This window comes from Nelumbo lutea, chromosome 4 (genome assembly GCF_056320005.1).
Source record: "Nelumbo lutea isolate HS-2025 chromosome 4, American lotus-T2T, whole genome shotgun sequence".
Taxonomy (NCBI): domain Eukaryota; kingdom Viridiplantae; phylum Streptophyta; class Magnoliopsida; order Proteales; family Nelumbonaceae; genus Nelumbo; species Nelumbo lutea.
In genome coordinates this window covers 35,079,710-35,092,351 of record NC_142687.1, presented here as the reverse complement: position 1 = coordinate 35,092,351, position 12,642 = coordinate 35,079,710, and the positions used below count along the sequence as shown (strand labels likewise).

General features: G+C 37.6%; 1 pseudogene; it reads right to left on the bottom strand.

The window, feature by feature from the left end:
* Nucleotides 1-10,846: 10,846 nt before the first annotated feature.
* On the bottom strand, nucleotides 10,847-11,913 carry LOC148855154 (granule-bound starch synthase 2, chloroplastic/amyloplastic pseudogene; annotated as a pseudogene).
* Between the last annotated feature and the right edge of the window lie 729 nt (nucleotides 11,914-12,642).

Sequence of the window (12,642 nt, the reverse complement as noted above, 5' to 3'; positions counted from 1 at the left end):
GTTTATTGGTTTGCTTTTCAATTTGTTAATGGAGAGGACACTTGTGATTAGGGGTGAGAAAAAACCAAAAAATTCCGGTTCGATGTTTAAAAAAAAAACAAATGTACCAATTTGATTTCGGTTAACCAATATAAGTTTTTATTATATTTATATATTTTTATAATATATATTGTAAAAATAAAAAAAATCAATAAACTGAACTGGCAATTAATCAAACCAGTAAACCAATTGGTTCTGGTTCGATTTTGGTTACTAGTTTTCCAAAAATCAGTAAATATCAGTTTAGTTACAAAAAAAAAGGCCCACGGCTCGGTTAACCAAAACCATGAGCACCCCTAGTTGTGATGGCAGTGATTGCAACATGAATACGTGACCAATAGTGGGTATCCACTTCAAAAGATGTGGGTAGCGTTAACTACGGGAGAAATGTGTCTAAGTTAAAACTTTAAAAACCTATATTTGATAGAAATAACCATGGTTTTAAAAAACAACCCGAAAATGGAATCGTTCTGACCACCGATTTCCAGATCGACAATTCAATTGTCCAATTCGAACAGATAGTCCGATCTAACAACAAAAATTAAAAAATTAAAAATGGCCAAAACCATTGAACAGGTCAACGGTTCAACCGCCTAGGTCAATGGGTCATTGACCAATTCAACGGTTTTTTACCAAAGACCAAATTTGAGGTAAAATAGAACCGACTGCCTGAATGGTTCCTGGGCCGAACAATCCGACCATCTAGGTCAACCAAGGTTCAAAAACCATGGAAACAACCATACTTTAGATACATTAATTTTCTTGAATAGATGAATAGCCACTTGTCTAAAGTAAATATGAATAAATTCATCTTACAAGTGTTATAGACAGATGGCACCATATGGAACTGGTTGCCCATCAACATTAATTTTAAACTATGGATCATTAGGTTTAATCCATTTCTCGATCTTATGACTTTTGAAGATCTATCAAAACCAACGTTTTAAAAAATGATCCAGAAATGGAATCGTTCTCGCCACTGGTTTCTAGGTCAACGGTGTGACCATTCGGTTTGAACGGATAGTTCATTTTGACAAACAAAATAAAAAATAAATAAAAATAAAAAAAGTCAAAAAACATTGAATGGGTCGATGGGTTGACAGCTCGACCACCCGAGTCAAGAGTTTATTAAAATTTTCAATGGTTTTTTTTATCAAAACCGGGTTTTAGATAAAATGGAACTGATTCCCGAGCCGAATGATCCGACCGTCTGGACTAATAGAGGTTCGAAAACTTTGGCCAAAACAACACCACACCTTTGCATGGCATTAGGGGTGTTTATTATATGCCTATATGGTTTAGACCACCAAACTGCACAGAATCAAACCCAAATTAGTGGTTTGGTCTGATGCATGTGGCCTTAAAATGATTTGGTCTGAGAATTTTTTAAACCGTAATTTTCTGGTTTGATATAATTTTCTAAATTTTATAAACCAAATTAAGCCATAAACTGAATTATTAATAATAATATTTATTAATGTATATATATAATATATATAATACACATCCTTAAACATATGTATGTGTATTTTTTTTATGAATCATATGTATGCATGTATGCATTTAACATTTTGTACATTATTGTTGATTATTTAATTTTTTAAATTGTAATTTTTTTATGCCCAAGGAGCTATTCATTTTTGAGAAAGTGTAAATGTGTAGTAGATGGTATTTGCTAGCATTTCAATTTGATATTTGAATTATATTTATTATTCATGTAGATATACATGTTATTTGGGTTTTATAATTGGATTAAGTCCAATGGAATGATCAAACCGAAATCATAGTAGAAACCAGACCAAACCATAATTGGTCTGGTTTGATTTCTATATTAAAATGGTTAATTTGGTCTAAGAATTTTTCAAACCATAATTTACTATTTTGGTCTAAGATCTCCAAATCAGACCATGAACACCCCTACATGGCATAGAAAATATTAAACAGCCTTTCCAACTGAATATCAATAACTTTATTCCACTTAATCAGCCAATAAGTTAAGATGCATTTGGAATTAAACCCAGTCTCCGGCTTAAACAAGAGCAGGAGTGGAGTTAGAATTTTTTCTTAAGGGGGGTCAAAACCTAAAAAACATGGATAAGGGGGGCCAAAAACTAAGAAAAATAGATAAAGGGGTCAAAATATAAGTGAAATTTAATTGGGTTTTGTGAAAATTTTGAAGGCATAGGGGGGCCATGGCTCCTCTCCGCCACCCCCTGGCTCCGCCCCAGAACAAGAGCCGAACCACACAACCTTACTAGAATACCAGAGATCAAGTAGTCCTTTCAATTGTATAAATCCGAAACCTTTAGGAGGAGGTGCAACCACCACCACCAGAGACAAAAAGTGTGAGAAAAATGTTCATATATGCCTACTAATTTGTGTTTTACAGCCCATTTGTTTAGCATTGTGGTTTTTGAATTGTCGTTGATCCAGATAATTGAACTGCACAGCCTACAATTCAGTCCAGATATTGGTTCCGTTTCACTCCAAACTATTTTTTTTATTAATTAAAAGCTAATAAATTTAACAGAAATCCATTGACCCAAACAGTTAAACCATCGAACTGATATTGATTCAAATTAATAACAGTATTAACCATTTTTATTTTAATCCGAAAACTGATTGTCAAAAAAAATCGATTGCCAAAACGGTTCCAGTATCTGGACTGGAGTGTATGAATCACCAGAGACAAATTAAGGTGATTCTTTCACTCCAATGTTATATGAATTTCAATGAATTCTCTAGAAGCCATTGCTTTCTACCTTTGTCTCACATCAGTTCCTATTTGTAGCGCACACCGGATAGAATTCTAACGATAGAGAATATTCAGCTTCTCGAATAATCATCTTCTTCACTACACGTTCATTTAGTCTGTGACTCTTTTAGGAATTGAAGGCATCTTTTCTTTTATCTCTCGCGTCAGTCACTTTACAATGGGCTCTAAGAGAAAAGGAGAGACGTAGGTGCTCTGATGACTACTATTTTATGATTTGGACTTTTTGATTGTCTTTTAGAATTATAAAAGCTTAGAATTGTCCTTGAAATTTTATGTGATCTTTGGAATTACTTTAATTATCTTACTTTTCTGGTTTTTAATTAAAGCAATATTTTACTAACGGACTCGGAACTAGAACTGCACTGTCCACTGGTCATCACAGTTCGACCTTTTTGTTTGAACGGGTTCAATGAGTCGATGGTTTGACTGCTTACACGGGTCATCTGATTGCTAACCAAGTCAATGGTTTTTGTCAAACATATAATAATTCAAAATGACACTAGGAGTATTCACGGGTTGAGTTGAATCGGTTTGAGTTATTTTCTTCAACCGACCCGATTTAGTCGGTTTACTTATTGACTAAATCAAAATCGACTGATCCTAAAGCTAAATCGATCCAAACATGAAGGGGCGGTTTATCGGTTTAGTCAGTTTAAATAAAAATCAAAATATATATTTAAATCAATTATTTTTTATGTAAAACTGATTTTTTTGTCAATATATATTTAAATTTATACAAAACTGAATTAAATATTGTACTATTGTATTATATTTGTATTGATTTTACATTTTTAGTGTTTATCATAAATAACCAAATTTTTTTCAAAGTTCAAAAAAACACGAATAAAATATATCAACCTTTAACATATAGAGTAGGGACTAATTAATAATTACTTAAGCAGTTAAAACATATAGGATCGGTTCGATTTGGTTTGAAGCCAAACCGGATTGTTGGTTTATTTTTTCATACAAACTGAAACCGACCGGTGGTTTTAAAAAACTGACCAACTCGGGCTGGGTCAGGCCAGTTTGATTGATTTGGTCTGTTTGACATTTAATGTGAACACCCCTAAATGACACCACATGCCTGAACATTTTTTGGGCCGAATAATCTGACCATCCGGGCCAACAATGATTCGATAGCCATTTTTTAAAATATACATATTAGGAATACTCATGAAAAACCAAAAAATCCAAAAATTGAACCAAAACCGACAATCCATATCGAGACATCATGTTTAACTAAGAAAAAATCACAGTCAACCAACTGACTAGTGTGTGTGTGTGCATAACTAAATTAAACGATTAACCAATTGATTCAGTTTACAAATATTAAAATAAAAGGATTTAATAATTTTGGTTTTGATTTCCAAAATACATTCATGTTTTGATTAACCAAAACGGTAAACACCGTATATGCGGTAACAAGGCCAATTCCGTAGATAGAGAAGCATGGGGCTTTTGCTTCCCGTGGACATGCATAATAGGGTTGTTCATGGGTTGGGTTGGATTAGTTTATTGAGGTTTTTCTAACCGACTTGACCTGGTCGGGTTACTTGAGATGGAAACCGAAACCGACCTAGTGTTAAGCAAAACCGACATGGTCGGTTTGAGTCGGTTTGGATCGGTTTCAGCTAAGGGGGGCGGACCAAGTTAGAATTAGAATAGAAAACAGAAGTTATCAAGAAAATAGAAAGTCAAACTATATTAAAGAAAGAATACTGAAATTTGTATATTTCAAAAAACTTTCTAAGTTCTAATCTAAGTAAAAAAGAATAGCTAATTCTAATTGTAATTGCCTAATTGATTTCCTATTTGGTGTAAAAGACTATGGAAACTATGATTATTTGATTCTTTTCTTTAAACTTTTCCAAAAAAAAATTTCTTGTCTAGTTGTCTTACAATACCTGCCATTAATGTTATTCCTAACTAGAAGATTAGGTTATGTTATAATTAGGAATTATGATAGAGACAATTTAGTTAAGTAGGAACTAAATCGGTTCGGTTTGGGTTGGATTCGGTTTTCACACAAGAAAACCGAAATCGACCCGAACCATCGGTTTATGAATTTGTACAACCCGAAACCAACCGGTGCTGATGAAAACCCGACCAACTCGGGTTGGTCGGTTTGGTCGGGTTGGGCCTTCTTATGAACAGCCCTAATGCATAATTTATCAATATTGTTAAGAAAAACGTAGTTTCTTACTTTCACTTATATAATTATAATTGAACTTTCGCAATATATTATTGTAAAAGCAAATAAAAAATACAAAATTCTAGAACCCAGTTACATAAAAAAATGTTACTTAGCTAATTAAAAATAGATAAAGAAACATAAAAATCAATTTTTTTTAATTGTCATCCACTCGTGGTGTCATAAGATGAGCTCTATTGACGTGAATATGTGATAATGAAAATCACTTGTGCGATTGAGAAATTCTGATTACCAAATGAAAGCAACCTCCTCCCTCGCAAGGTGTACTTTTTCCATTTTGTTTCTTTTATTTTTTTTATTCATAGTTTTAAAAAACGATTTGGAAATGAAATCATTCTAGTCACAGGTTTTTGAGTCAACAGTTCGATCCATCATTCAGTTCGAATGAATGAATTGTTCTGATAATAAAAATAAAAATAAAAAAACAGTTAAAAACTATTGAACGGATTGATAATTTATCTGTCTGGGTTAATAGATTATTGACCAATTCAATATTTTATCCTGGGCCAGGTGTTTTATGCTTAAACGTCAACTATTTTGTATGATAGTAATAGAGTGAATATGACTGACACGATCACACGAACCCACTAGTATAACTACTGGTTTTTTTTTTTTTTTAACGATTGATTCCATCGTCACGTAATTCGTAATAACCCCCCAAAAAAAGGCTCTTTGCATATGAGAGATGCATTTTTCCTGCGAAAAAAATACTGGATACGTGGATTGGCAAAAATATATGGGTAAATTGTTTTTTCTTTTTTTTTTCGTGGGTTTTAGCCCATATCCCAAACCCATGGCCCCCAACATTAAGGTAGGATCGGATCCCAAGTCTTGATCGAATTTATAGACTTGGTGGAAAGTGTTAGAAAGAGAATTTTAGGGGTATAATCTTGGGCAGACCTAATTTTCAGTCTGCAATTTTACACAGGTTGGCCATGCGTTTTTGGTCGGATTGGGTTCAAAAGTTTGAATTTTTTTTTTTTTTCAGGTAGGGTTCGGCCCTAACCCATAGATAACCTAAATTCAGTTTAGACTCAGTCAAACGTTATCCCAATTTGTTTACAGCCTGACTATACACATGCATATTTGCATACATTTTTTATAAATCATACATATATACACATACATTTATATTAATTTAGTTTGGGCTGGTTGAGCAACCTAAGCCCAGGCTGAGCCTGAGTTCAACCCAAATACATCAAATTTCATTACAAATTGGGCCAGTTGAAAAGTTTGGGCTTAATCTTAAACATAATTCAAACTCAAGCCTTAAGCCCGATTCTTAGGACTAGGCTTGGGTTTAACTTAAATTTGGCCCAACTGGCAAGCCACTTGACTTGCACCTAGACCTGTTCATGGGCCGGGTGGCCCGACCCCCGGACGGGCTTGAATAAGCTTTTTGGCCCGCGGGCTTAACCTCGGGCCAAAAAGCCCAGCCCGCATAAAATTCGAGCCAGGCCCGGGCTTTGCCAAAATAGCTTAGGCCAAGCCTGGCCTGGCCCGACATATAGTTAAACCTAAGTAAAAACCCTATGTGATGTCTATTTGAATAAATTTTTTGATTTGAAAAGGTTGTTGATTCACTTGTAGGCCCATTGTTCATTTAAATAGGGGAAAAAACATCTGAATTAAAATAGATAATGTCTATTTGAATAGAGAAAAATTCGAATTTCTTTTATTAGGTCAGGTTTCGGGCTCGGACTCGGGCTTCGGGCTTTTTATCAAGGCCGGGCTCGGGCCCAAGTTGTAGGCCTGTTGGTCGGGCCGGGCTCGGACTCGACCTAACAATTTTTTGTTAATAAAGAGTCAATACCCAGCCTGAACCCGGCCTGGCCCGGCCCATGAACAGGTATATCCTAGAGAACCCCAGTGGGTATCTATATCCATATCTCATGCAATTAATTAAATATGACCAAGGAGATGCAAGAGGTGCAGACAGTGAAGTGTTAAACTTTTAACTTATAAATCTTTCTAAATTTTGTTTAGAAGTAATACATTTAGGCTTCATTTGAAAAGAGTACAAATACAAATATATTTGGTGCAAAATGTTGTATATAGTGTATATTTGTATTTCTAAGCTTTTTATTTGTATTGAATATATTTATATTTACACTTTCTTTTTTTTTAATTGTAAGAGTGTAAATCAGGCATCCAAGTTGAAGAATTTCTACTGCATTTCAAATTTAAGAAATGTTCAACATGAAGCCAGCCAAGTTGCATCCTTAGTTCCTTAGCTGACAATCAAATCAAATTAATCTTTCCTAAATTCTACATAACCTGCCTTGTTACTGCCAATATGGAATGCTGATAAGACCTACATGATCTGTACACTAGATAGGAGAGAACCTCTGGTTGGGCCAGTGGAGTGCTGACATGACCTTACATTATAGCTTCGTTTACCTACCCATTAGCAGCTCTCCCCCTACTAATTTTTTTTTAAATATGGGTGAAAAGGTGACTCGGGTTAGTCCGAATCAGCATTTCACACTGCTTCGGATTGAAGGCCAGGTCCATAAAAATTTTGACAAAAGCTCAACTCAAGCCCATCCAAATTGTATCCTTAATTTCTTATTGAACAGATCTTCAGTTCCAGCAAATTGCCTATGGCCTTACAGTTCATATGATCTCTCAAGCAGTGGTCCAGGAAAAGGAGAATTAGGATCATTCTATGGAATTACAGGTTCTCATGGCCACCAGTGGACCTCATGTATATTCATCCTTACCCCTAAACTCACAAAAGTATAACCATGACATGAAATCCAAGGAATGATGGCCTAAGATTTGTAATGAAGGTATAGAAGTGAGATTCAGGCTTGATTTGCTTGCAGTGCAATTCCATTTATACTACTGCACAAGTACAAGAGTGCAAATGAGATGAGAGCAATTTCTAGTCTATTTTTGTTCTAGGTTTTACTTTGTTTTGTTCATTTGCAATGCAAATGAAGTAAACCATGAAGCAAAGTACAGGAGTGAAACTTTATATTTTGCAATACAACTTGCTTTGTTTTAGGTTTGATTTGTTTGCAGTATACTTTAGTTTTACTGGTGCAAATGGGCTGAGAGCAATGTTTGGTTTTGCAATGCAACTTTACTTTGTTTTAAGTGCAATTTCATTTGTACTAGTGCAAATGAACTGAGAACATTTTTTGGTTTATTTATTTTTTAGGTTTTATTTTGTTTGGTTGCATTTGGATTTAATCTAAGTCTCACTTGCACCTAAAATTAAAAAAAAAAAAAAGAATAATTCATTTTTAACATATACATACATAACAAAGTATATAAATATGAAATATAAAATTTATTAGGGTGGGTTCAGCGGATTGGGTGAAAAATTGCCACCCCTAACTAGAGCTTCGCAAAGATTTAGAATTGTTGGCAACACCTCTGGTGGAAATCTTTCTCTTCTCATAAACATGAATTTTCAGCATCTAATCCCTAAACATGAAGAGTTGATTGAGCTACCTCCTCTAGATGAAACCAGGGAAACAATGTTTTAACCAAGCCCTCACAAATCAATCGGGCTTCATTCCTTAGAGACAAATCACAAACAAATAATATTATACTAGCTTGGAGATTTTCCATTCAATGACTAAGAGAAAAGGAAAAAACTAGTTGGGTGACAATCAAAATTGATATGTTAAAGGCCTTTGATCATCTAAGGTGGAAGCTAATTTTAAAAATTAATTCGATCCTCGGGAATGGTTCTCCTTTTGATTTATTTCATACAAATTAAAGGGGCCCCTCTATCACCATATCTTTTTGTCATTGGTATGAACATTTTATCTTGTGCTCTCTCAATTAGAAGAACACAATCTCATTCAAGGGATCATAGTCACATGGGGTGCTCTGGCCATTACGCATCTTTCGTTGTCGATTATTGCTTCTTATTTTGCAAAGCAAATCCTGGACAAATAATGATGCTGAAAGAATCATTCGATAACATAGTAGGTCAGAAAGTCAATCATGATAAATTGTCCATTTTGTTTAGCAGTTTCTTTCCAAGGCTTCACCAATGACATATAAGGCAGCTTCTAAATTTGAAGAAGTTGAATCCAAGTGACAAATATCTGGGAAAGAAGCTTTAATTATTGGATTAATTAGTAAAAACAATTGGCTAGAACCACCCTAGTCCAAGTAGTAGCACAATCAATTCTAGTTTATCAAATGCAAACCAATCGTTTCCCAATCAGAGTCACTAAAGAGATGGAAAATCTCAAAATGAATTTTTGGTGGGAAGGCAATATGCAAACTAAAGGAGTTAAAACCATTACTTGAAGTAAGATTGCTCAACCTAAAAGTGAAGGAATTAGGATAAGAAGAGATAGAGTGATGATCAATAAAGCTCTATTTGTGAAGCAGATGTAGAGATTATTTAATGACAAACATAGTTTGTGGTTGAGATATATCTAATTAGGCTAAGTATTTGAAAGGCTTGTCACTTTTTTTTATGTGAAAGCAAAAGCATCCCACTCCCTGGGTGGCGAAATTTAACTAAATTTAAAGGAGATAATCAAACACGACCTTTCTTGGAAGTAGAAGAATGGGTCTTTTCAGACCAATGGGTCTCATCCCTTGTGCTGTATTTGGAAACGATGCAAATAATTGTGAATGCAAATGTATAGAGTGTAAAACGGCCATATAAATTGTAAAGTTGGATTAGTTTTTCATTGACAAATTTACCTTCTTACCAAACAGACTTTTAACTGTAATGGATGCAAACACAAATTCCAATAAAGTATATGCCTTTTTTTATCCAAAGCCCACTTGAATAAAAATTTACTTCTTTTTTATTGATGTATTTTTACATCTCATAATTGTTGTAAATTGTTTTGGACCCGCGCATAGGATCTTGTCACGGGTCGGTCCACGGGGAGAAAGCCCTGCTTTCCCTTGCGCCTTCCCTTGTTTGCAGATCCTATTGCGGAAACTGAATGGGTGATTTGTCCAAGAGACCACCCGAACTCTCCCTTGGGGTGATTTGTCCAAGAGACCACCCGAACTCTCCTCACTCTTTTCTTGACTGAAAAACTAAATGCCTTTATTTCAATTCGTGGCTCCTTAAATAGGAGATTACAGAAGGAAATTCCTAATTAAACTCAAACTCCCAATTACCTACTCCTAATGGTAACACAACTCTTACTTAAGACAATGATAAGAATAAGATAAGATAAGGGATAAAGGGATAAGGAATGGTGTAGCTAGCGGCAAGTTGGTGAGCATAGCTGATGTGGTAAGATAAGTGTGGACCCACCTTGATGAATTGTCATGTGGGCCCTGCCCTACTGCTACTGCCCGGGCGGTGCGCGCATCTCGCGATGCTGCTGCCTTGCGTTGCGTGCTGCTGCACTGCCGGGCAGTGCGTGCTGCGTGTTGCCAGGCAATGCGTGCTGCGCACTATCGGGTGGTGCGTGCTGTTGTGCGGAGCTGTTGGGCGGTGTGTGCTGCGCGCTGCCGGGCGGCGCATGCTTCTGTGCAGCGCTGCCGGGTGGTGCCTGCTGCTACCTATGGCTGCACCGCAGTGCTCTATCGAGCGGTATGTCCATAACATCACACCCCTCCTGTACAATGAGCTTGTCCTCAAGCTCGAAATCTGGATACGTGGCTTAGAACTCTACCAATGGATCAAACAGTTGCACACTATCTCTCAGTACACCAACAGTAGGAACAACAGGGACTGCCCCGTAGCTCAGTTCATAAAGCTGGTTTAGTCCACATGGCTCAAATTTAGAAGGCATGAGTAGGATGTCTGCACCAACAGTTATTCGATGGGCCATTTTCACAGAGAAACCAACCCAACCCCTGACTTTGTCATGGTGTTAACTCTCAAAATGTTTGAGAAGTTGTTCCCGGTTAGGTCTCCCAGTGCCCAACCTGACTAGTTGCACATCCTGGTCCACCATCCAAGGAATGGACTCAGCAACGAGATCAACACCTTTCTGATGGTCAAGCCTACTAATGAACCCAATCAGAGGAACATTCTCCCGAAGAGGAAGACCAAGCTCCCAGGCATAACCATGGCTTATAGTGACTACACGATCTGCTGCTCTGAGGCCAGCGGCAAGGACATTAAAGTGTTCCCCACCTCCTGGGTCATGTAGTTTGAAGTAGTTTTGTGGAAGATCCACATAACGAAAATCACGTATTGGACCACGACCCCGGTGTGCTATGTTGTGGATCACAGGAACGCACCGGGTATACTTACAGAAGAGAACCTCAAGAGCAGCCTTACAGAAGAGAACCATGCGTTTTAAAGTATCATCTCGGCCTCTCCCATATATATTTTTCTCAGTATTGTGAAACATAGGGCTATCCATGAACAAAAAATCCATGTCATCAATATAAATTTGAAAGAAAGTTACCTCCATATCCTGTCCATCCACCTTATATCTCTTGCGCACCCCTGTTTCTTGGACTTCTGCATAGTTACCATACCGTGGTGCCACAACCATAACTCTATGTCCACGTTGAGCCAAAGCCTTCGGTAAAGCCTCAACAACATCGCTAAACCCACCTGTCTTTGACAAAGGAGTGCATTCTACAGGTACCAATATAATGTTCGTGACATTGTCCTCGACCAAAGGAGGAAACCTTACAGTTTCATCCTCCGACCAAAGGAGGAAACCAATATAATGTTCGTGACATTGTCCTCGACCAAAGTAGGGGCAGCGATCTGCTGTTCGCTGGATGCCTCTGCCCAATCCGGACGGTGACTATTTGTGTTGGCGATTCCCTCAGAACTCCTTTCTTTGTTGGAGAGGAATGCTTCCAGGCGACGTCGCAGCTCTCAAACATCTTCCTTGACTTCACGAACCTCCATGCTGGTTTCTGCTAGCCTATGTTCCAGTTCGTTGACCTTGGATGATAGCTGCTCCATATCGCCCATGACGTTTGGCTCTGATACCAAATGTTATGGGCCCATGCATAGGATCTCGTCATGGATCGGTCCACGGGGAGAAAGCCCTGCTTTCCCTTGGGCCTTCCCTTGTTTGCAGACCCTATTGCGGAAACTGAATGGGTGATTTGTCTAAGAGACCACCCGAACTCTCCTCACTCTTTTCTTGACTAGAAAACTGAATGCCTTTATTTCAATTCGTGTCTCCTTAAATAGGAGATTGCAGAAGAAAAATCCTAATTAAACTCAAACTCCCAATTACCTACTCCTAATGGTAACACAACTCTTACTTAAGATAAGGATAAGGATAAGATAAGATAAGGGATAATGGATAAGATAGGGATAAGGGATAAGGAATGGTGTAGCTAGCGGCAAGTTGGCGAGCATAGCTGATGTGGTAAGATAAGTGTGGATCCACCTTGATGAGCTATCATGTGAGCCCCACCCTACTGCTGCTACCAGGGTGGTGCCGCATCTCGCGATGTTGCTGCCGTGCGGTGCGTGCTGCGTGCTGCGCGCTGTTGGGCGGTGCGTACTGTGCGCTGTCGGGCAGTGCGTGCTGCGTGCTGCGTGCTGCGCACTGTCGAGCGGCGCGTGCTTCTGTGTGGCACTGCCGGGTGGTGCCTACTACTGTGCGGCCTGTTATGCATGCTGCTGCCTATGGCTACGCCGTAGTGCTCTACCAGGCGGTGTGTCCATAACATAAATATGCATTGGAAA